The 26803-nt window shown below is 35.3% G+C and overlaps 1 protein-coding gene across 2 annotated transcripts in view; it reads right to left on the reverse strand.

Annotated features, from left to right (window-relative positions):
* The window catches only part of TFEC (transcription factor EC), a 139418-nt gene that overhangs the window by 50450 nt on the left and 62165 nt on the right, over window positions 1–26803 (reverse strand). The window contains exon 1 of one of the 2 annotated variants that reach the window (XM_042922636.1): window positions 24881–24966. The exons of the other annotated variant lie outside the window; for it this stretch is intronic. The gene's annotated coding sequence lies outside the window, so the exon portion shown is untranslated. Of the gene's footprint in view, window positions 1–24880; window positions 24967–26803 lie in introns of those variants that run through there. 2 annotated transcript variants of the gene reach the window in all.

Here is a 26803-nt window from a genome sequence, read left to right on the forward strand (position 1 = left end):
TTTTTTAATATTTTATTATTTATTCTTGAGAGACAGAGAGAGACAGACAGAGTGTGAGCGGGGGAAGGGCAGCGAGAGGGAGAAACAGAATCCGAAGCAGGCTCCAGGCTCTGAGCTGTGTCCACAGAGCCCTAGGCAGGGCTTGAACTCACAAGCTGTGAGATCATGACCTGAGCCAAAGTTGGAGGTTTAACCAACTGAGCCACCCAGGTGCCCCTCAGGTGCCTCATTATTAAATATTTTAAAAAATTATCCAAGATGGAGAAGAACTAGAAATATATATACTAAATATGAAATGTGATTCTTTATGGGTGGCGAATATGTAGGTGATTTTTTTTTTACCTTTCTATATTTTTTAAAGTTTCTGTGCTAGACTTATTTTTATTTTTAAAAATCTTATTTTTAGGGGCATCTGATTCGATCTTGATCTTAGGGTCATGAGTTCAAGCCCCAGTATAGAGTTCCATAAATTAATTAATTAATTAATTAACAAATAACATCTTATTTTTAAACCTTTCCATATTCTCACTTAATAATAATGTAGAGTACTATGAATTGAAGGAATCATTCAGAGAAAAATCTAACCAGTGTCATGTGCCAACTAAAAACTATCCAGTATTTTGAAAGCCCTTTTCAAAACACAGCCTTAAAATTCTGTTAGTTATCGCAGTTAACGATTTAACATTAATTGCATAAGGGCAGTTGTAAGCATTTCAAGCTTTTCCTGTAAAAGACTCTGAAAGTAGTATTGCCTGCCTGTCCTCTTTATATTTACTATGCTGTGATGTGGCTTCTAATACATTTTCCTCAAGTGGCCTATATATAAACCTATTTAATATTTCCCTCATGTTAAACAATAGTAAAGACTGCGATACAGTGCTTATTTTTCCTTTTATTTTAGCGACACAAACTACTCCTTAAATCCCTTAACATGCATTAGCTCAGATAAATAGCCTTTACAAAGTATTTTGCATTTAAATTAGCTGGTTTGGGGTACAATATTGTAGTAGTTACTTTAGTTTAATTCTGTTATGCTGACATTTTTAGCATTATTTTAATTGTACCTCCATAAAATAATTTTTCAGTCATATAAAAAAGATTAAGATTGGTAATAAAGATTACACATATTACTAATTATACTGCTATGAGCTTTAAAGTTGTAAAATAACATTTCATTAAAATGCCAGTGGTAATTTTTTTAGGGTAGCTATTTAGATTATTTTACAGTTTTAGTTAATCCTTCTTAATCTGCATATACGCACAAAATATACATTATAAATAGCATCTTCAGATTTACAAATCATACAATGTGACAGAAGACTAAAGAACATTGTATACCTACAAATGAAAAATACCTCCCGTTCTGAGAAAAGTATGTTGAATCAGAATTTACAACGCTCATTAACTAATTCATTTTTCACTTTGCATCCATTGACTCTAAGAGCCTTCATTAGAGTACTTATTGCATTTGGTGTTACATCAAGAGTACAAGAGAAGTCGTAAATGTGATCCCAGGGCTCTACAAGCTTATGATCTAGGTGGGTAGTATTAATGTACAATTACAGTAAAAATAATAATAATAATAATAATAATAATAATAATAATAATAATATGCAACAGGTATCAGGCACTGTGCTAAGCTATTTACATTCATTATTTCATTTAATCTTTGTTACAGCCTTAGGAGGGAAGTATCATTAGTATCCTCACTGCACTAGGTAGATGAAGCCACTGAGACAGAGAGATGTAATAACATGCCTCCTCTCACTCTGCTAGTAAGGGATGGAGCTGGAATACAGAAACTGCCTTCTTAAACACTATGCAATCTTGGCCCTTGAATAAATAATTGAAGTGACTAAAGTGCAAAGCCAAAGCTTAGGGTTGCGTACAATGAATTAAAAATGCCACAAAAAGCAGTGGCTTTTTAAAATGAATTATAAGAGAAAGTGGTTATAAATCAGGTATTGGAAGGAAATGGCCCTGTACATGCGGCAAAGGGAAGGAAATCTCAAATACAAAAGATCAAAGCAAACAAGAAAGAAGACAAAAAGTTGGGAGATGGTCACAAATGTTAGTTGTCGAAAAGAACTCACATGAGTATGTTTCCTTTCTCAAAGCAAGACTACCATCTCCTCTTTAGACCATTCTATACAGATACAGAATAAAATATAAAATGGGATCAACCCTAATTATGCCTAAATTATTGTGGGTTTTTTTTTGTTGTTGTTTCTTTGTTTTTTTGTTTTTTACAGAGAATTACAATGGGTTAGTAGGCAAAAGGGAAGACTGTCTGGGACAGTCATAGAACAGTTATAGAACATCCATAGGGTAAGCATAAGGGATTAAAGCTTAGTGGAGCAGGGAAAGATAATAATGGGATGTGAAAAAACTACTGCCCAGAAAATCTCCATCTCCTTCAATAATGAACTGATACCAGAACAATGAGACAGGTAAGTGTAAAGCAGCAACTAAACCACATGCAACCTATTTTAAAATATTTTTAAACTGCCTGGCCTGGGGGCGCCTGGGTGGCTCAGTCGGTTGAGCGCCGACTTCGGCTCAGGTCACGATCTCGCGGTCTGTGAGTTCGAGCCCCGCATCGGGCCCCTGTGCTAGCAGCTCAGAGCCCGGAGCCTGTTTCAATTCTGTGTCTCCCTCTCTCTGACTCTCCCCCATTCATGCTCTGTCTCTCTCTGTCTCAAAAATAAATAAACGTTTAAAAAAAAAAAATTAAAAAAAAAAAAAAAAAAAAAAAAAAACTGCCTGGCCTGAAGTCACAGCCACACAGCTATTGGATCTCTTTACTGAAGGCCCCAGTATTTTGTGAGATAAAGTAGATGAAATGATAGGTTGCCATTCTTCACTTATCCACTTATTTAAGAATATTTTTTTGAGCGCCAAATGCATATGCACTGAGTGGTACACTGAAGGTAGAAGGGAACTAACCACAGTGTCTGCCTTCATAGAGTTGTGGTCTAGTCCAAGTTTAGAAAGATAGGAGGAGAGGGGCTCCTGGGTGGCTCTGTCAGTTAAGTGTCCGACTTCAACTCAGGTCATGATCTCATGGTCAGTGGGTTCAAGCCCCACATCGGGCTCTGTGCTGACAGCTCAGAGCCCGGAACCTGCTTCAGATTCTGTGTCTCCCTCTCTCTCTGTCCTTCCCCTGCTCACATTCTGTCCCTCTCTCTCACTCTCTCTTAAAACTAAATAAACATTAAAAAAAATAGTGAAAAAGAAAGATATGAGGAGAAAGAGAAGAAAAATATGAGATATCTAAGGGCAAGGACTGTGTTTACCTTGCTGGCTGCTTTACCGCCATTCATCCTGTACATAACCCAGAGAATGGCACACAGCAGATGATTAAAATTGTGTTTGCATGTGTTCAATGAATGAATGAATGAGTCATTAAAGTACAGTGTTTGAATAACTTTCATACTACCATGGAGAGCTTTGGGAATCCACTAAAAGAGCTGGTAAACCATGACCAGAATATTAAAGTCTATACCTAGAAAGCTGGAGCAGCTGTAGACTGTGATTTAGTTCATTGGACTTTCAAAGAGATTGAGACCATCCAAATGTAAGGAAATTTTGCTTACAAAAGCAGTAAGTAAATCATATCCCCAGAACTCTGTACTATGCTTGAACACTATCACTCTGACATGCTGCTATTGCAAACTAAACATAACGATGGTCAAATCCAAGCTTCTGTCTATACGCAGAAGTCTATTTTATTCCATTTAAAAGAATGTATGTACTTATAGTCTCCGTATTTTCCAAACTGTTATAAATAAATATAAAGTGTGAATGCGGTAAGAGATACTTATACCAGGAAGTGTAGGCTGAAGATTAATATTTCAATTGAGTACAAAAATTTATCCATGAGCATCCTGGCAGCCAAGGTAAAATGGGAAGTTTAATATATGTATATATATTATATAAGGTGGAACCTGTGATATTGCAGACATTTGAGCATTTTTGATCTGTAGTGTTTGCCCCATGTGGGTCAACCTAATATATATTTCTTATTAAGTAGTTAGATCATACCAGTTCTGAGGAGAGACAAATATTTTTGTGAATAATACCTGAGAATTTATAAGCTGCATATTTTCATGGATGACTTTAACAAAATATTGAACAAAATTCCAATAAGCAGTTTTTGTAAAATATGCAATGAAATTCTTCATATCCCCATATTTAAAAAAATATTTTCTTAATTTGGGTCACCCAGGAAATACATGGGGAGGTTTCATGGGGCGGGGGGTGGTGGGTGATTTCAGAACCTGAGCCACAGTAGGGTGAGGAAAGCAGGATCAGGCACAGGGAAGAGTGGCTCAGTTGTGAAGTTGACCATCTAGGCGATGCACCATCACATCCACTATGTTTATTTCGGAAAAAAGGCCCAAAGCATAATATGCATCAGTGCAAGTGAAACGTCCAAAATACATTAACTTGTACAAATGTGACTGGACACTTAGATAGCACTTCCAGCCTCCAGGGCAATTTACACTGCAGACTCCATGTTCAGATACACTGATCCAGAGGGTCACCTGATACGATCATCAACCTGATATCAATTGTCTCAAACTAACCTTTAGATAGAAATTATGGTGTTAACAAGAAGTTCCATTATTTGGAGTTAAAAAACTAAAAAGGCTAGCTTAAAAGTCTATTTTTTTAAGATTTCAAATGCAGTTTAGATTCCCATGTTCTTATAAAGGGATATGATCTTTTAAGAAGTTAGAAATAACGTATTAGTGAGCTACACAAATGTTTAGAACCACTAATGCGAGAACTAGAGCAATGTGCTTAATGGGTAAACAATTTTTTTAAAAAATCAGAATCACACAAACTCCTGCAAATACAATAAACTAAAGGGAAGGAGTTGGTCAGGAAGCAAAAAATGCGTACTCCTGGTTTTAGGAAACATGATTGGAGAATCACCTCACAAAGGCAAGATGTATGTATCTGTGTTGTTGTTGTTGTTGTTTTCCTTTTTCTATTTGTTTTTAGACTAGAATAGATGCAGGAATCCTTATTACCGAGAGAATTGATGGAGGTCCACGAGAAAGCAGCCTAATGTCATAAAAAAAAAAAAAAGTCAGCTATCATTCTCTGACAATAGTAGGTGAAACAAAAGATGATTTAGGGTAACTGATAATCTAATAAAAAAATGTTTAAGTCTCAGAATTTAGATCAAGCTTGTGAGGGTTCAAATTTACAAATCAGCAAAGATTTCATTAGAAATTAAATAATGTTAACAAAATGTTATTAATTGACCTTATTTGCATTTGGGTGTAAGATCTCTTGGTAGGTAGAAGACTGTGGAGTAATGTGGGCCAGCCATGCAGTGCTGGCTAGAAGGACTCTCTATGCCCCCATGTGGAGTCATTCTTACTTTCACACAGTGGTTTTCAAATTATGCTCCTAGATACATGAGTTCATTGCTCCAATTTACTTTTCAGTGTTCTACACTGTAGTCTTTTGACCTAGTTCTTGTATGGGTTTCATATCCCATCAGTGGATAACAACAGAGAGAGTATATTGTACAAAGAAATTTTAGAAGTAAGTAGGTAGTTGCACCAAAAAATCTTTGAAGGACTCCACCAACCCTGTGATTCTCCATCTATACATAGTTGTATCTTACCTCCTTAATACTGCCATCCATCATATAAATACTTATAAATATGATCCATTCACATATGTAAGGTTTTTTTTAAATGTTATCTTTTTATAGAGAAACCATAAGATAATGATAAAAGCCCTCAGCTAATTCTTTCAACATTTACTGAGAGTTTAACATTTAATGAGAGTTTGCTCTTTGTTAAAGCCAGTCCCAAGGGAAAGTCATTCCTCTCTAGAAAGCAGGTCTATGACCCACGTGTCACTATCCACCTGGAGACCACTTATCTAAACTGAGGGCACAGGACCTGGGAGGAGATAAAACACCTTCTGGATACTGGCTTTTTGAAACTCAAAACTAAAAAGTGATGGCAAACATCACATGAGCAATTATCTCAATAAGAAGACTTTTTATCACCATTAATTTGACTAGCCAAACAAATCAATCAAGCAAACATGGACACCTACCTAATAAGCATGTTTAGACTATCTGAAAGGAGAGAAACAGAAATCTATTCAGCAAGAAATAGATTTAGAGTAAATATAGTACTCTGTGATAGTAAATAAAAACATATACACTGCCACCAAACACATGCATTTGCATGCATGTACACACTCACACACCCCTATGAAAAAGCAGCACAGATAATACCATTCACTACAACATGACAGTCCTTATTTAATTTTGTTAATTTTGTACTAAGCTTGAATTTAATAAATGAAGCAAAAGCTTGGACTTCACAAGTGAGTAATAGGTAACTATTCATTATGTTCCTAGCATCAGAGGTATATAAGAAGAAATCTATTTTGGGGGGCTTATGAATCTACTACCTCTAGGTACCTACTCATAAATGCCACATGACATTTGTTAATGTTATACAGTAAAGATTAATAACTCATTTCTTCAAATCTTACTTTCTTCATAGCAGTCTTTGGATATGATATATCCATAAATCTCATCTTGACTAAACCTAAAATTATACAGTCGAGCTTGTCTGATTGAGATATAACTATTGAACAAAGTAGGGCCCGGTTCATCAAAAGTTTTACTTAGGTTTCTGAATAACTGTCAGCATATTTCAGCTGAGTATTATATAATCCAAAGCTATTTAATGGATAATAATGTAAAATATGATTGTAACATATTCCTTCAGTCACAATCATCTGAATTTGGATAATTCCAATGGTATGTCTTTCAGGAGAGACCTCCACTTAGAAGACTTTAAAGAGGCATTAATATTATTAAGCAGAGTTTGTTTAATTCAGTAGTGTTCTATCAGTAAAAATGCTTGTACTCCATGTACACTTGTATTTACACTAAAAAGTGTAAGCTTCCCTTATAACTCAATCTAGCTCCATCTATACTTGCACTGATTTGTTTTGTTGATGCTAGCATCTCAGGAAAATTACTATATTATACCTTTAAAAGAATTAGAACAAATATCAGCAATAATTGTGGCTTACTTGTGCTGATCTGTTTTTAAGAGCATGTGTATTTGGAGTTTTTGAGCCACAAACATCAATGAAGAATCACATCCAGAGTCTAACCACCTCATGTTGGCTTCAGAACAACACAAAAGGACCTGCACACACTCAAGTCAACTGGCAACAACATCAATGACTAAAATATGTTAATATGAAACATGGAGATAACTTGAGCCATAATACTTCAAAATATATTTGAACATCTGTACTCAGAGGTTTAGCATTTACTGATTCTACAAATATTTTTGAGTGCCTACTACAGATCAGATTTTATTCAACTATAATAAGTTCTGGGGATATAATTATGAACAAAAGAGACAATCCAGTCTTCAAAGAGTTCACAGTTTATTAGGAGAGATAGATAACTAAACACATAATTGTAACAAAATGTGATAAACTATGTGAAAGTAAAAGGTATCACAAAAGCAAGCAGAATGACCCAGACAAAAGGGAAGCAAGTTATTCAAATGAACGTGTGTGCCTGGATACTTATGTAGGTAACAGTGGTGAGCAAAGTGAAACATGGTCTCTCTCCTCATGCAGCTTTTGGACAGGCAAAAGGGACAGATGTTAATCAAACTATCGCACAAATGACTGTAAATTCTCAAGCTCTGTAATAGGAAGGAGAGATACCTAAGACTATGAGCCTGTGGACAGAAATTATTTAGACAGAAGTTAGGGATGGCTTAGAGGAAGGGATGATAGGACTGAATCTGGAAGATGACAAGGAAGTAACTAGAGCAAGAGTATAGAGAAAGAATTCCGAGAAAGAATTCCAGGGAGATGGAACAGCATGTGCAAAGACCTTGATGAGAGGAAGCAAGAGAAAAATGCTTGGGAGGAATTAAAGAACTGGAGCAGAGAGCTGACAGGTGTGGGACAGAAGAGGCCAGCACAACCAGTCCATGCAATCCTGCAGGTATATAAATGTGTCTTATTCTCTTTATCACAGCAAAGGGGAGAGTAGTAGTTCAGCCAGATGAACTCTAGGGGGTAAAAGGAGAGTGCAGGAAATAAAAAAGGGTGGTTTGAACTAAGATCAGGTGACATGGGTGAGGTAGTCACATGGAAACAAGTAGCTGGATTTAAGAGATGTTCCGAAATAGATTAAGAAATGACCCCTGAGTTTGTGGCTTAAGTAACTGAATGAATAGTGATGCCCTTCCCAGAGAAGACTGGAGTTTTGGGAGGGACAGAGAATCCTAAGTTTGGTTTTGAACACATTGAGTTTGTGAAGTTTGGAAGATATCCAAGAGGGTATGTGAAGTAGACAGCTAGACAAATGGTTCTGGAACTCAGAAGTCAAGTATGGACCATGGATACAACTAATTTGACATTTACACTTAGATGGTAACTGATGAGATGATTTGTGGAGGATGAACAGAATTAGAAGAGGGCCTAGAACAAAACATGGTGGACTCCCAAGCTCTAATTACACGTGGAGCAATCAATTTTGTATTTTTCCCCTAGGTCCTATTGATTTCTTTCACATATTTTACCAAATGTTCGCTCAAAGTTTGTATGGGTTATATGGGAGTAAATCCTCCTAAATTAAATAATTATTAGTTCTTTATATTTCCAAAGTCATGCATTCAACCCATTGATGTAGATACAGACTTATTTCTTAATCCAATTGCATCACAACTCTCATTATCAGTTCTCAACCTTTTAATAGCAATTTTAAAATCCAAAAAGCTCTGAAAACCAGAAGTAGTTTTGTGGTTGTTGCTGTTTTGTTTGCTTTTTTAAGTCTGGTGCAAACCCATTTGGTGACAAAATCCGATCTGAAATAAAGTAAGGCTATTTATAATCTTTCTTTATCTCACTTATAGTAGATATTCATAGGAATTTCTGCAGATATATTAATGTGTTTGAATATGGGATGCAGTCTTGGGCCTCTCTGGGGTTGTCAAGGTATGAGTAGTAATGTACCACATTACCTTTCAATATCTGAAGTACTGAGAATTCTAAAACACACCTAGCCCTAGTTTTCTGGATAATAGATTTTGTACTCTTTTGGTTTATTGACTGAACATCCTGTAGAAAAGACTATGCTATAGGCTTTGCATAAATTATTTTATTTAATCTTATAATATCATAAATTAAAAATTCAAATAGGCCTGCACTATTATTTTTTAAAACTTCAGCACAATATTTAATTCTATTTTATTTTCTGAAATTATAATGTATCAATAGTCAAAATTCAAATTGAGCATATACTATCTCTTGGGGAAGAAATGCGATGAAGAAATGTGCTTTCTGATTCAACAGACAAACTGAATGAATGAAAGATGTGTTTTTCCTTTAATAAGAAGGAATTTTTCAGGTGTAACATTATATTTTTGATATTATTAGACATATTTATATGTAGTGCCTATAGCTGTGTTTAAATGAGTTGATGCTATTCTTGGAAGCTTCAGAAGTTTCTCATACAATTAACTTGCCTTCTGTAAATGTAGAAATATACCAGTTAGTTATTTAAGCTAGATTCATTAAAATGTCTTAAATTTCTTTTTTAAAAAGTTTATATGACTGCATTTAAACTTAAACATTAATATTTAATAAGAGGACTTTTATAAAGCAAAAGATATTTTGCTTCAGAAATCAACAATTGGGCTTAGATGATATTTTATACTTCACAGTTCCTTTCAACTTAAAACAAAGCTCTAATGTAATAGTTAAATGTAATTTTTTTCATCCTCAGCATAGTGACCTTAAATCATTTTCATTATGAAGTTGTAAATGTTCTTTCAAGGATTCACAGAATAAAGGAGCAACAAGACTGACTTCTTTAAAAGGTCTTATTTCAAATACCTTGGAAAGTCATCAGTGCATTTATTTTTAATTTTACATGTTCTAAAATAGATTCAAAACCATAAATAAGAATACCTGGGACCAAAATCCAAATCTCCCTATTAATTCTTGTCGTTGCTTGCATCATTCTGTTACAAATGCATTATATTTTCCATCTTTAATATATCTAATGGTTAGATTTGGGATAATATTAATATATCATCAACTTATACAGACCTTGAAGAAGAAAGTCACAGGCCACATAAGGTAGTTGAATTTATAACAAAGAAATTTGCGTATTTTGTGAGATTAAAAAGATCATAAAGGTTTATTCCTGGAAAAAAAATTCTAAACAATTCAAGTGGTTTTATCCTATCTCGGGTTTGAAAACTTTTTATATCCTTTATCTACTTTATGAGTTGATATATGATCATCAATTAATGAAGTCATTTTTATCATAATAAAATGTCATCATTAGAACTGCAGTATTCCAGTCTAACCACTTTCTAAAGAATATGATTGGGGCATTTTAGGTAGTTAAATATTAAAATAATCTAATTGAAAATGAGACTATGAGATTATTCATTTTGATTGACAAACTGCAGAAAATGGCTTTGTTTCATACGTACATTTCTATCACTTAATTTTTACAGTTATTATTCATATTTCTGGGAAAAAAAGGTAAAATTTGCATTGTCTTTGTTTTACTTAACTAGTAAATATGATGATCTCTGGCTCTTTGTGTTTTAAATGCATCTGTTATTACTTTATCTACATTAATCAAATTTTTCAAGTAATCATGCCTTCATGTAGGAAAGGCCTTCCGGTACATAGGTGTAGATACACCTCTCCTTGTCACAGAAGAACAATGTTTCCTTAGAATCAAAGAAACACACTCCCATCTTAAATTTTTTGGAGTTATAGAAAGTACATAGCCATGAAACATGAATTCATTGAGAAGACTGATCACAGAACCTCATGGACTAATTGAACGCCCCAGAATGCCGAATAATAGTAGTCACTGTCACACATAGAATCAAACATTCCAATGGTTGAAGTAGGGACTTTTGTCCTCATTCCATAGATGAAGAAACTAAAGCTCAAACAGGTTATCGGACTTGGTCACAATCACACAGGCAAAAAAAAAAAAAAAAAAAAAAAAAGTGAACTCTGCTTCTTGTCTTCTGATTGCAAGTAGGATATTCTTTCAACTACAAGGTATTAATTATCAGTTCACAAGGATAATAAAAATGAACTCCAGCCTCCACTATTAGAAAACAAATTGTGTCCTATATCTGTATACAAGTATCAATCAGCTGATTCCACTCTGGTGGAAAAATCTTTGGAGTTGCTTCCCCATGATTAGTTAACTTTGACTTGGCTCGCTCATGATTTTGTTTTTGTGTTTTGCTTTGCCTGTCTTGTAACCATCACATGGTGCAAGATCTGGGTTCTCTATCCAGTATGGAGCAATGCTGCATTTGATATCTATCATCAGAAAATATTAACTTTAGATGAATGTTTCCTTTTTTTTTTTTTTTAAGATTCTTTGTTACGCTTTGGTCTCTAGATCTGTGTATTAAATGTACACAATTCTGAAGAGTCTTAGTCCTTTTTCCCAGGAGAAGATTTAGTTTCCTTATATCATCTTTACTGTTACTTAAATGTTTCTTTCCTGAAAACCTCTAACTCCTTTTCATGAGACAGAACAGGTAGATGGAGAGGGAGGAGGTGAGGAAGGCAGAAAATATTATTTTCAGCTTGGCTTATTCTGAATAAAAATCTTGAGTGTTCTAGAATTCTAGTTAGTATTGTAACTTTGGAATATGTGGAAAATATTTACTGTAACTTCAGAGATGAAGATCTAGGATTCTCTTTCCATTGTAATTTGAGCAGACAAACCAACTAAAATAAAACTTTTTCATTGAAATTTAAAAGGAAAAAAATACATAATTAAAAAATATATTATTTTAGTCTTTTTAAGCTTTTACCAATTATTTTCAATTATTCCATGGCAAATAAAACAATGCTTCCCTCGCCAAAGATGTCCATATCCTAATCCCCAGAACCTATGATATGTAACCCTACGTTACAAGGGGATTTTGAAAGTGTGATTAAATTAAGGATTAAGGTGCAGCTGAGAGGCTGCGCTGGTCAAGGATGCTCAGGGATAACAGAATGATGGGCAAGAAGTGACTCTCACAGTGTGAGCTGACTGAAATAGGTAGAGTAAAAGCTGCATGGGGAAGGGAACAAAGGCCTAAAGGTGAGAAGATGGAGTAACCAATGGATTGAAAGACTCAATTACACCAAAGAGAAAGTACAAAGAGTAAGAATGCAAGAAAGCTGGAAGGCTGGGGCCCGAGCTTAGGACACTGGATCATCCTCTGAAATCCCCTAAACAAGGTACTCCAGAATCTGCCCCTGTCAACTTTTATGTTTTCATTTTTTCCTGTCAGTTGCTCACTGCCCCTAAACTGAAGGAAACCAGCCGACACTCCCATAAATGTCCCTCCCTGATCGTTACTACAGGTCACTTGCTTGGTGGTGGCAAAAATTCTACCATAAAGGATTTATTGGTAAAGTATACTGTCTATCAACCATGCTTCCTCTTATCAGTGAGAAATCATTTCCAAAACTGCAACATCAGACATGGTTTTAATTTTCCTCCTTACTGCCTGGAGAAAATCTTACAATGACTAAATGGTGGACATTTGTTCACTTTAAATATGATGTTTCCATGAGACTAAACAAAGTACAGTGATACATTGCATAGCTAATTTGGTTTCTAAGTGTTTCTACCATTTAATAACTTATTATAATTTAATAACTTATTGTCACAGTTTATGGGAGTCTTCCTTGTCATTGAAACTTAATTTTTAAGTATGCAGCCACAAGATTATAAGGTAAGCAGATAACTGCCATGGAATCCAAAGACGATAATAAATAGAATGAATAGGACACAGTATACTACATTTATACAGTATTTTACTATCAACAGAGAACTTTCTTACCTACTGAACCCTTTTATGATTTCATATTTCGTCCCTTATGATTCTAATCTCTTATTTCATGCATTTTACTGATGAACTAATGCTCAGAGGGGTCAACCAAGTTATAGAAGCAGCACAGTTAAAAAAATCAATCTAGATCTGCTTACATTATACTCTCTTCAAAGTTAAAAATTATACTAATAATTATCATAATAATGGTATAAATTCTAGTAAGTATAGTAAGTATTGCTTTGTGTCAGGCACAGAGCTTGGTTTACCTTGTCTCAGGTAATCTTCATAGCAACCCACTGAGGTGAGCTGCCTAATTCTCTCCATAGGACAAAGTAAAAATAGAGGATAGGTTTAGGAGCTTTGAGGCAAAACAAAAGTTCAAATCCTCACTGGCATCACTACTGAGTCTCTGTTCCTCATAAGAAGTAATTATTAAAGCAAAGCTTTTTGCCTTTCAAGTTAACAAATATGCCTTAATTCTTAATACCTAGTGCTGAGGAGGGAACAACACAACATATACTCACATGAGTTGCTACCAAGGAGGTAAATTTGTGCAATACATTTACATAGCTTAAGGAAATAATCCTAAATGTGTAAAAACTCTGAAGCATCAAGCTGATCATTGAAACATTATTAATAATGATTCTATAATATAGAGAAAATATCAAATTTAAATATATATTCCAATGGTGTCTCTATAGCATGCTTTCAACTCTGAGATTTGATTTAGCTCTCTCTTTTACTCAGATCAAAGGGCTTTATTGCTAAAAACAGTTAATCATAAAATGACTAGAAAGTATTAACTTTGAAAACAAAACTAAAGTAGTTTCCTTTCCCTATATTAATCACAAAATTTTAAAAAAACAGAATGATACATCAGGTGACATACAAGGGAAAATATGACTATTAAGCAAGCTATTTTAAGAAAAGTGCCATAACTTTAATGTCATTACTAATATTGTAGCTCTAACTTCTATCTAATCTTATAATTGAATATATTTAATAGAAGTACATAAGGTAGCAACAAAGTTCTGAACATTTACTAAACATTTCCATTTCCATGGGAAAAGTTAGAATTTTAGGAGGGTTAAAGAGCAGCATGTAAATAAGTCTTTCAAACAATAACAGGATATTTCAAATTCTCAGTGTCAAACACATTAGGATACTCGACCAACATAAAACAGATCATAAAAAAATATGCTTACAGCAGACAATAACCTCAATGCATTCTCCCATAAAATCCAACATTATGGTATTGGCACAAAAACAGACACATAGACCAATGGAATAGAATAGAAACCCCAGAACTAGACCCACAAAATTATGGCCAACTAATCTTTGACAAAGCAGGAAAGAATATCCAATGGAAAAAAGACAGTCTCTAACAAATGGTGCTGGGAGAACTGGACAGCAACATGCAGAAGGTTGAAACTAGACCACTTTCTCACACCATTCACAAGAATAAACTCAAAATGGATAAAGGACCTGAATGTGAGACAGGAAACCATCAAAACCCTAGAGGAGAAAGCAGGAAAAGACCTCTCTGACCTCAGCCGTAGCAATTTCTTACTTGACACATCCCCAAAGGCAAGGGAATTAAAAGCAAAAATGAACTACTGGGACCTTATGAAGATAAAAAGCTTCTGCACAGCAAAGGAAACAACCAACAAAACTAAAAGGCAACCAACGGAATGGGAAAAGATATTTGCAAATGACATATCGGACAAAGGGCTAGTATCCAAAATCTATAAAGAGCTCACCAAACTCCACACCCGAAAAACAAATAATCCAGTGAAGAAATGGGCAGAAAACATGAATAGACACTTCTCTAAAGAAGACATCCAGATAGCCAACAGGCACATGAAAAGATGCTCTACGTCGCTCCTCATCAGGGAAATAAATACAAATCAAAACAATACTCAGATATCACCTCATGCCAGTCAGAGTGGCCAAAATGAACAAATCAGGAGACTATAGATGCTGGCAAGGATGTGGAGAAATGGGAACCCTCTTGCACTGTTGGTGGGAATGCAAATTGGTGCAGCCACTCTGGAAAACAGTGTGGAGGTTCCTCAAAAAATTAAAAATAGACCTACCCTATGACCCAGCAATAGCACTGCTAGGAATTTACCCAAGGGATACAGGAGAACTGATGCATAGGGGCACTTGTACCCCAATGTTTATATCAGCACTCTCAACAATAGCCAAATTATGGAAAGAGCCTAAATGTCCATCAACTGATGAATGGATAAAGAAATTGTGGTTTATATACACAGTGGAGTACTACGTGGCAATTAGAAAGAATGAAATATGGCCCTTTGTAGCAACGTGGATGGAACTGGAGAGTGTGATGCTAAGTGAAATAAGCCATACAGAGAAAGACAGATACCATATGGTTTCACTCTTATGTGGATCCTGAGAGACTTAACAGAAACCCATTGGGGAAGGGAAGGAAAAAAAAAAAAGAGGTTAGAGTGGGAGAGAGCCAAAACATTAGAGACTGTTAAAAACTGAGAACAAACTGAGGGTTGATGGGGGGTGGGAGGGAGGGGAGGGTGGGTGACGGGTATTGAGGAGGGCACCTTTTGGGATGAGCACTGGGTGTTGTATGGAAACCAATTTGACAATAAATTTCATATATAAAAAAAAACTGAGAACAAACTGAGGGTTGATGGGGGGTGGGAGGGAGGGGAGGGTTGGTGATGGGTATTAAGAAGGGCACCTTTTGGGATGAGCACTGGGTGTTGTATGGAAGCCAATTTGACAATAAACTTCATATATTGAAAAAAAATCCAACATTATCATGTGAGAATAAATTATTCTTTCCATCCTTACGGTATTGTCTTGCCCAAACCTGGGAGCTCATTTCAAAGTAAATTTCTAAAAGTAACACAAGCATAGATGTATAAAGGGGCTTGCTTTCAAAAAGCAGCTCAAATAATAATGTCGACCAGATTCTCTTGCATCTCATCAAGGGTTTTGTTTGGTGTTTTATTTTGATTTTTTTCTTTCTCTTATAATTCTTCTTAGAACAACTACCATCAGTGGCAAGGTCAATGTGGTCTTACCACAAGTCACTAATGACTGAATTGGTATCCTGATATCTGAGAAGTCATTTGCTGTCACATATCTATCACTAACCCTTCAGAAGAGTAAGAGTACAATGTCTTATTAAGACTTGGCCAAGTTAGGGTAGAATTTCAAACTTATTGAACTCTATATGTGCATAGGGAAAAATGGGATTGTTTTGTAGCCTATAAATATATTGCCAGCTCTAGTAAGCGACAAGACATCTCACTCTAGAAAGTCAAATGCTGCAATGTGTCACTTTCAAACTTCTCTCACTGGTCCCAGGAAAATAGGTACATATTTCAAATAAAGTTATTTAAAGTAGATTCTGGTATACAGACACCCACGTCCTCCAAAGTTAAATTTCCCAGTTAGACTGTCTCCAGTCAATCTGACCACTTCAACCTGACAGGCAAGCCAGTCAAATAAGCAGTCACAGTGGGCCAAAAATCTGTCAAAATGGTTTGCTTAACTGGTGATGACTTTCTGACTGACTTGAGCAGTCACGTTAATCAAAACAGTCAAACCAGATTTCCCATGTATACACAGTCTTAGCTCTTCCTGTGTTAGTAGGTGTGCCTTGTTTATATATTTTAAAGGAGTTTTATTAAGTTACACTGTTTAATAGAAACAAGTCAAAAATGTGACTAGCTAGTTTGACAATTAGGGCTCTCTTCAGAGTTGGTCCTCTGCTTCAGTACCAGGGAGAAAAGCCTCGTTGGGCCTGCCTGATAGCTACAGTAGATAGATATCAGGGTAGGGGTATCTGATATCTATAGTAGGGGACAGGGGGAGAGCCAGACAACAGACAAGCATCATGGAAGCTATAAGGACCCATATTCCCAGCTCCTAATATTGTTTGGTTAGAGGACTGACACGTGTCCTGACAAGGGATTAGGCTAGTTACACTTTTTGAGATTAAATGAAAACCCTTAAAAAGAACCCAGTGTAGGGTTAGTGACATAGATGTCACTCTTGACAATGGTTTTCCATTTTAGTGTGAACAGCCATTTTTGTCAGAAGAAGGATAAGCTTTAAGAACCCCCTTAATTAGGGGCGCCTGAATGGCTCAGTCAGTTAAACCCCCAACTCTTGATTTCAGCTCAGGACATGATCTTGTGGTTCATGAGATGGAGCCCTATATTGGGGTCTGTGCTGACAGTGAGGAGCCTGCTTGGGATTCTCTCTCTCCCTCACTCTCTTCCCCTCCTCTGCTTATACTCTCTCTCCCTCAAAGTAAATACATAAACATTAAAAATGATAAGAGTCCCCTTAATTAATTTAAAAATGGGGGTGACGGCAATTTAATTTCTCAGCTTGCACAAATGACAACTTTAAATTGCAGGCTGATATTTCAAAAACACTGTTAGAGCAGCAGTTGGGATTGCAGGTTTTGGAATCAGCCCACCTGGCTTCAAACCTAGGCTCTTCACTGACAAGCTGTGCACCTTCTGGCGAGTTAGTTTTTTTCCCAGTATGTAAAATAACCTTATCTATACAATGGGCACAATACTACTACTCAATTCTCAGGATTGTCCTGATTACCAAATAACAATGGTAGCAAAGCACTTTCAATAGGATAAAGTAAGGAAGACTTGCCATGGACAGGCATCCCACCAGAGGAAGATGGTCCAGCTCAAGCTCACCATAACTGTGAGAACATCTTGCTCAAATAAAGTATTTCTATAGAGTACTAGACTTCTTTTATATTTGCCCCTTATGTTTGTTTTGAGTCTTGCCCAAAATAATAGTTTTATCATTTGATATCTTTATAATTTCTAATAACAACACTAATAAGCATAGGCTGAAGTTTCTAGGTCCTCATTCTATGCTTAACGCCAGCTTAGTCACTTTCTCATTTAATAATCTTGAAACCCAATGAGGTATATTAGGTTTACACATAAAATTGAGTTTCAGTCAAATCACATGATCTGTCTGGCATCAAGCAACTGGTTTTAACAGAGCTGGTTTTAAAACCTAACCATCTTTAAAACCTACACTCATTCTAATACGCCATGTTTCTAAGAGCCTATAATGTAATAAATATCTAATAAAGAATAACATTCTTCTAGCAAAGAAGAGTAGTTGATATTGAAGATTTGGGACTTCCTAAAGAGAAACATTTGTCTATAGGGCTTCTGAAGGTATTACAAGTAAACACTGACCTATCATATTCAGAGCTCATGTTCTTTCAACTTCCTTTATTGCCACTTTGGGTTTCAAAACAATTAAAAAATGCCTGGAACACAAAATTCATATATTCTAAAGGACTTAGAACTAGACAGGATTTCAAAGACGGTTCAGTCAACAAAAACAAAAGTAGAAGGTCTTGTTAATTGAAGATGGCACGCACTGACTGAAAACTAAGCAGCTGTTGTGACATCAAGACCATTTCATACTGGTTTCCTTGGGTGATTTTTCTGTCATTGATAGAGGTAGTAATCTCAGATTATAACATGCAAAAAAAGCCTAAGGACTCTGAAGGAGCATGAATGAATGATACTTCTGGGAAGAGCCCAGGCTTCTAGCTAAAACTCAACATTGGAGGGTGCAATCCAACATATAGGATTAACATCTCAGGAGACTTGCCCGAGGTCAGTTCATCTCTCTGTGATGCCTTATCCTCTAGATGGAAATAAAAACAGTGAACTCTCTTAAATGTGCCCTATGGTCTGATTAAAGATTGAAAAGGTCTCTAAAAATCCACAGCACTCCCAGGGAAAAATGCTAAATATCATTATAATTATTACACCAAATGCCATAATTTGGTCTCCTCAGATTCCCTTTTTATGTAGATTCCATCACACTCTGACTTTTGACTTTTTGCCTCTCTGACCAAATCTCCAATGACAAAGCAAAGGGAAATGTTGAGGCAATTAGTGGGAAATGGAAGCAATTAATTCCCTTTTTTAGTAGAGACCTGGCCTCTGTGAACCAGTTTAACCAAAAATAATCAATGACCTTTCTCTGACCAAACTGAAGAAAATCTACTTGATATTTGTCACTGGTTATCCATCTACTGCTTCAACATTAATGAGTCTTTTCACTTTGCCCCTTTCTTTTTTGAAATAGAGCCATCTATTCTGGTCCCTTGTTACCTCTGCAACTGCTATTTTTGCAAATCGAATACAGTCAAAGACCTCGTTATCCATGTGTAAGCCTGGAAACCATTTTTAGTATAGCTGTGGTTTCTGATTTCCCCAACCTTTCTCCCTTGAACTGTTTCCCCTTCTCTAAAATAAAGATGGGATCTTGTTCAAAATGAATGAACTAGAACAACAAAGATACAATTTAAATTTGAAAGTGACCAAAAAAAAAAAAAAGATTGTATAATTCACCTAGGTCTAAGCACCATCCAGACCTAGAACCAACTCCTTGCCCCATCACTTACTCACTGATTACCTTGGGAAATTTACCTATCTTTCAAAAATCTCACTTTTCTCTAGTGAACAATGGAGATAAGAGCCTCAAGGGTATTGTCAGCCTCAAATGAGGTGATACATGCAAAGTTTTTAGCACCTGATGAGAGCCCAATCAATGTTAGCTATTATCAACTGGAGAAGAGAAGACTTCATGCAACAGAGCTGCATTTGATATTCATTCAAACTCTTCCAAGATGACTGCTACTCAAGCAGAAGTAGTTAACAGTCAGTCTCCTTTTTATCCCCAAGTAGAATATGAGTTTGGCTTATGCATTTATTTTATAAATTCTTTCCTTCTAGCATATTCTAGAATATCTTTGCTTGCTATTTTGTTGCTATTCATGTGTTTCGTATTTAGAGAAATACATTTTAAGCAACTGGTCAAAAGTTTTGTCATGTATTTCATTGGACATGCTCAGTAAGACTGAATATAGGTGAATTTAGATACTACTAGTACAACCAGTATTTCATTTTGAAACAAATAGAAATGTGAATAAATTGGCAGTACATCGACATGACCTATGAAGAAAGGCAAATTAAAAGTTACCTCCTGAATTACACAAAGAGTTGCTTTGTTCTCTACTTCATTTTGCTCTGAGAGCTCTGTCCTAGGCCTCCTCTGAGGCTGTATTTAGGAGAGGATATCGAAGCAGGGGGGAGGAGAAAGCCAGATATATGATATAGTAGCCCATTTCATGCTCTGAAAATCTGTCAGAAATGTGAGATCAAGGATCTCATAGGGAGAAGGAGAGAGGTCCTCCCTTTGGGCTCTGACCTAGATTTCCAATCTTAGAGTTCCCACATCCAGTCTAAGTTTGATATCCCAGGCATGAATTCAGAACTACTTTTCAGGCACAGGAGACCTAAACTTTAACACCACCAGACCCCCATCCTTCACACTCAGTCCCAGCCCTAGCCTTTTACTCTCCACACCAGATATTAATTCAACTCAGAATATTCAGCAAACACACACACACACACACACACACACACTTATTCAAAGTCACATGGCAAGTTAGTAGCAAGCTAAAAACGCTAAACTTCTGACTTCCCATTTCAATGTGTTCTCTCAGCACTAAACCAAGCAACCACAAAGAAATCACTGAATCACTTGCAAATATTTGCTTGGCCCACTAGTTTGGGAGCTAACCCATGTTCATTTTCAGTGGTTATTTCTACAGTGGAAAATGACATCGTCCACCACCTTTGATTTTCTTATGAAGTAGGTTCTATCATATTTTTAGCAAAGCACTTGCCTTCTGTTCTTGCCAGAGGTACAACCGCTTTGCAAAGTATTACCCAGAGGCACACACTTGTCCTTGTTCTCTTAAAGCAGATACAGGAGTGCTCTATAAACAAAATCTAAAACTAATGGCTCTAGTCTTTCATCCCCCCAAACTGTGTTCCAAATGGCCAGAGATATCCAGCTAAAACACAATTAGATCAAGCTACTCCTCTTGTTAAAATCCTAAAACCTTAAAAGCATAGTTATGGTCTGCCTCCATCTTAACTCTCCAGCCCTACTTTATGTTATTCCCCACAATGATCGCAAGCTCTAATCAAAGACCCCTGAATGTGCCATGCTTTTCACAACTCTGCACATGCTAGTCTTTGGTCTGATGCTTTTCTCCTATCCTTTGCCTGCCTAAAGAATAGCTAATTATTTTTCAAGGGTTCTTTGAACCCTTCCCAAACCCCCAGACTCATAGGGAATTGATATATACTTTTATAACTTGCCAGTGTGTTTAATTGTTGAAATGCCTCACCTGCTCATTGGCAGGTATGCTATCTTTGGCATCTTAGCATCCTTAAAACTTAGTGCTACACCTGGTACACTCCTCTACTTATATACCTTCAACTTACCCAACTTGCATAGATATTAACTAAGTCATTGCTCAAGACAAAACTACACATTTTCTACCTTTTCCAGAAGGTGTCATCAGTCACCTCACTGGGAAGACTCACCACTGGTTTGTTCCTACCCTAAGAGTGGATACGCTCAGAGTTTTCCAAACACTATATCCCTACATGTCCACAATAAATGTTCAAAAGGTCACTAAGACAAAAAAAAAAACGGTTGTTTGCAATAAAAACAATAGATGTTCTACAATTTGGGAGCATAGAGAATGTAAACACGGTAGAATACACTTAGGGGAAATATCTTTAATGGTAGGTATAATTCTGATGGAAAAAGCAAATCATACATCATGTGAAAAGAGCTTTGTACACGTGAAGGACAATCATAAGCTACAGAAGAGAAAAAGTGATTGTCTAAATGGAAACAGAGAAACTTTTGAGAATATGACCAAAAGATCAATGCCTTTCGACCTAAGATTAATTAAGGAGAAACCTAAAAGTTGGCCAGAACTTAAAGTTTGATGGTAAAAATGCTGCTGACAAAATTTCTATTGCAGACCTCAGATTGTTCAGTAGGTTCAAATCCTTTTAAGTCTGCACAGGATCAAAGGGAGCAGACATTATAAACATCTTAGCTGCTGAGATATTCCTTGCAGACACTAGCTGAGATCATTACCTGCCTATAGACAGATTTTCAAAGTAGTAGGTACTGGTCTAGTTTTGGGGGGGAGTGGGGAAAGATGTTAGATAGAATGAGTTTTTGGCAAAGGGGAGATAAAAGTGAAATATCTGACTGAACAGATAGAGAGTCCTGGCTCAAATTCTTATTTGTATGGAAATACATCTAAGGAAGCTGAGTATCTTTCAGAACTTAATTTGTTAATGTGCATATGAACTTCTGTATTGGGAACATGGTCACAAAATAAGAAATACAGAAAGAAAGGGAGGGATAGAAGGATTCTCTGGCCCAGTAGAAAAACACAGAAAGTGAATCACAATCTGTTTTAGTACGGTGGTGGAGGAGAGTGTTTCAGGAAAAGCAAGAGACGATGTGCAAATACTCTTCCATGGTAACTGTTAGGAATGAACATAAGGGAGCATGGGAATCCTTATTAAAACTAAACCTCTACTTCCTAGATTCCTTTTTTTTTTTTTTTTTTTTTTTTACTTCTTACCTACTCTTTCAAATCTGCAGAGATGAAAAGAAAAACAGCAACCTAATGGATCTTTAAGATCATTAGGCCCAACCTCCTATTATATCCTGAGAGCAATTACAAAATCCGTAGCAAGGGCTTTCTCTCCTTGACCAACCTATTCCTGTAACTGGTCACCTGAGGAAATTCCACAACCTTACTATTTCACTTTTTAATAATACAGATCCCCTCAATTTTTCTGATGTTTAACATAAACCACCTGTAATACATTCTCATACCATTCTTCTTTTTTTTTTTTTTTTTGCTAATGAGTAAGCATCCAGACTTCCCATGCTCCAATAAATACAATTTAATGGAATCACATAATTATCTATCCACTAAGCTCTCAAAGTGATGTCTGCCAAATCTTGATATGTCTCCAAACACCTGCGCCCCAACCCACAGACTCCTTAACTGGCTGGTAGCTCACAAGAAAATAAGGAATATTTTTATACATTAGTTTCTTGATAAAGAAATAGTCTTTTTCTATAAGACTATTGTCAAGCTCTCCTCTTACGACTGGCTCATGCTTTGGAAGTCACTGGTGGTTCTTAATGCTTTCCTCAGCTCTGTGCCTCACAGACTCTTCCTGATCTTAGTAAACCCACTCAGCAAAATCTGAGCAGAAACTATAATTTGCACTCTACATTTGTTTTGTTTTATTTTGTTTGCCGAAGAGTGTAAAATTTGCACTGTGCTATTTGTAAACATTATCTTTCAAGATCTGCTATCATTCCACTGCTTAATTCAATATTTTATACTAAAAGAGTTAATTAAACATCTCCTTGAAGAGTATGGCATGTCTAATAAACTTTGGATAATTTTATTTGTACGTTGATTTACAAAGAGTTTAATGATTGCATTTCCACATGTATAATATGATTATTGTTGTATCAGTATCCATCATTATCCCCTTTGAATCATGTTTTATTAATTCATTTGAAACCATTGTGTAAGAATATTTCTTTCAGTTTCTCCTTTCCTTATTTCTCCTTTTCGGCTATTCAAACCACTGTTTTCAAAATTGTTCCCTACTTCCACAGTGTCAATTACTACAGTTTCTGAAAACTTCACTTATGCTATATATGTGCATCATATTTAAATGTCTCATAATTATTTTGGTTATCTAGAACTTATAACAAACCTTGTGCCATAGTCATTAAAATTAAGTTGACGCTTAAGAAACATTTTTCAGCTTGTTTCATTTTTGACATCAGCTCCAAGTTTCAGTTCAATAAAATATACTCATGCACTTAACTGTTCTACTGTTTTGTAATAAAACTGAAAAATTTTTAAATAACAATAATAATCAACATCAAAGGAATAAACAACATGGAAATTATATACACTCCACTTGTTTGATAGCTAAAAAAGACTTTTTATTCTCAAAATGGAGATCACAAAGTTGGCATATTCAAGGTAGTTTCTACCAAAAAAAGGTAAAAAGATTTACTATTCATTCAAAAGCGACTTGAAAATGTAAAGCTACACTCAGATTCATCTAAAATAGTAGTAAAGCAAAATGGTCTGAATAATCTTGATAATACACCCCACATTCTGTTTCACTTTGTTTTGTTGACACTGTCTCTGAATAGGGAAGAATTGTGAAGGTTATTTTGGTATCAATGTTAAATAAAGTTTCTAGTAAATAAGTTACTAATAAGCTACCCAAGATGAATTCAAGATTACTTCGTGTTTTTTTTCTCAAAATGTCTATTCCCAGTGAAACATTTTAAGACAGTATGGGAATATAATTCACATACACAAATATATAAAAAATAGATGTGTACATATGTGTGTATGTATACAGATGTATAGATAATCCAAGTCTCTACTACAACTCTATTAGTTATTACAATTGAAAACTATTACTATAAAAATTTATTGGTGGATATTTGACATCTCCTACACAAACTTTTCAAATCCAAATCTTTATTTAAAAAAAAAAAACAGAATAATTAGTGCTGGAAAAATAACATACACTAAAGTACTTTCTGGTGTTAATTCAGCTATGAACAGAACTCATATTTTCTTACCTTTAAAAGCCGATAACATATATATTGCAAAGATGTAAACAGAAATTAACATTTATTCATAAAATAACTTATAAAATGCAACAAAATGTTAAATCAGTCCAATTTAGTAAATATCCAAGAATATTAAACTGGAAGAGGAAATTGCTTCAGTTATCATGAACAAAAATGGTAATTTCTAAATCTTGATTAAAATAAGACATTAATAAAGTTTCAGATATATTTTACCCAAATTATAGCAAATCACAGTGCAACTACCCTAACATCCTGATATCTAACGATCATGCGAGATGAAACCATAATTATAAGCAAGCCACACATACCAAAGTAAAATAAGTATTGATTAGACTTGTCTTCAGTTTGTTTAAAGTACAGAAAATTAACCTGCCAGTTTAGTTACCTACCAGCAATGATTGGATTCTATCAGTGTTATCACCTCTATAAACAGCACCAAATTATAATCCCTCTTCCCATAACATAAGCACCATGCCAAAAGAGACAACCAAAGTAAATGATCTGATCATGAATAATGAATAGTTAGGGCTGGTTGGAATCCACTTAGTTGAGGAAAGAGAAAAGAGAAGTGGCTCATTAGGGCATTTCCTGAAACTTGGTTGGAATTTCAGTTAAGGAAGAAGAAATGACACAGCAGTTTCAAGTAGGGGGACTTCCTTTCTTTATCTGAAATATGCTACCAATTTGAGAAACAGCACTCCAACAAAAGTACTCCACAGTAATGTGGCCACAGTAAAAGCTCTCCTTGATCCCGTTATTGCCCAGTAATTAACATTTCTTCCCAGAATATACACAAGCAGTACATGGTTGTTATCAAAATGGACTAAGATCCCATATTTATTGCAACATGTAAAGTCTCATATTTAACACGTCTTCAACAAACCAACCTGCTCCAATGTTCATATTTTAAAAATTGCAGTTTTGTTTAGAGTATTAATAGATTTTGAGTTTTTGCTTAAGGCAATCAAATGCCCCATATTTCATATAGTCACATTTACCTTACGTATGATTTTGTTCTCAAAATGACTCCAGGATGATTTTCATCTTGTTCAAGAATATTTTATCTTCCTATGTAGATGGAAGATACACAGTTCAGCTTATAAGATTTCTAACAATAATATAATAATTATTATTTTTCATATTCTACTGTGATCTGTAGTTTTAAGCAACAGAAGCACTGGTTACTTATTTACTGCCCTTACAAATGAAACTTTTGAAAAGATTTCACTTTATATATTAGTTATCTGTTTGAGCTGAAAAATCTAAAGATGCAACTTTTTTCCCACACTATAATATGTAAAGAGAAAATCTGCATTTATTATATAACAGTAACACCATTTGCTTACTCTATCTAAATCTATATTTTAAAACAATATATGTAGCAAAGCATTCCCATTAATTACTGAGGTTAAATGCAAAGGTTACTGTGCTTTGAAAATTCATGCAGTTGGGGCGCCTGGGTGGCTCAGTCGGTTAAGCATCCAACTTTGGTTCAGGTCATAATCTGGTGGTCTGTGAATTCGAGCTCCGCATCAGGCTCTGTGCTGACAGCTCAGAGCCTGGAGCCTGCTTCAGATTCTGTGTCTCCGTCTCTCTCTGCCCCTCCCCTGCTTGCAATCTGTCTCTCTCTCTCAAAAATAAATAAATATTAAAAAAAAAAGAAAAGTCATGCAATTAAATTATTTATGTTTTTCAAGGAGTGGAAGTTATGTGAAAATATCTCAGCACTTTATATGTTGCTTCAAGAATGATAAAATTATTAAGAAAAAAAGTTCTCATTGTCAATAGCAAAGTTTTGAGTCATTTTACATTTTCCAATGATGTTGTCATACATTTAAATCTCCTAAGGTGATAGGAAGGAGTAAATATTTAATTGAGAGTAAAAGTCACTTAGATGAATAGAAGAAATAAAGAAACAAGATTAACAAGAAACACTGTTAAGAAAGAGAAACATTTGGGATTTTAACTCATATTGGAAACTACTTCAGACTAAATTACAGTTTAAAATACATTTTTTTGATTCAGAAGGTAAGTTTTGAAGCTGTATTACTATATGGGCATACATGTTGGTTTTGAAAAGTTGTAAATACACACATGGCTACATAGACCTAAAGAAATAGGCATCTATGTGTTTACAGTGCTTATCTCTTAAAGTGGCCCAGCAAAATAATTATGATCAAAAAAAATTATTTACCTAGAGTTTCTATACTTAATATAATAAACATGTATGTTATTTGGGCTAAAATATAGTTTTAATTTAAAAAAGTAGGTTATACGTCAAAACACTTAGGGATAGCATACTACTTATGTAA

The sequence above is a fragment of the Panthera leo genome, chromosome A2 (assembly GCF_018350215.1).
Source record: "Panthera leo isolate Ple1 chromosome A2, P.leo_Ple1_pat1.1, whole genome shotgun sequence".
Taxonomy (NCBI): Eukaryota; Metazoa; Chordata; class Mammalia; order Carnivora; family Felidae; genus Panthera; species Panthera leo.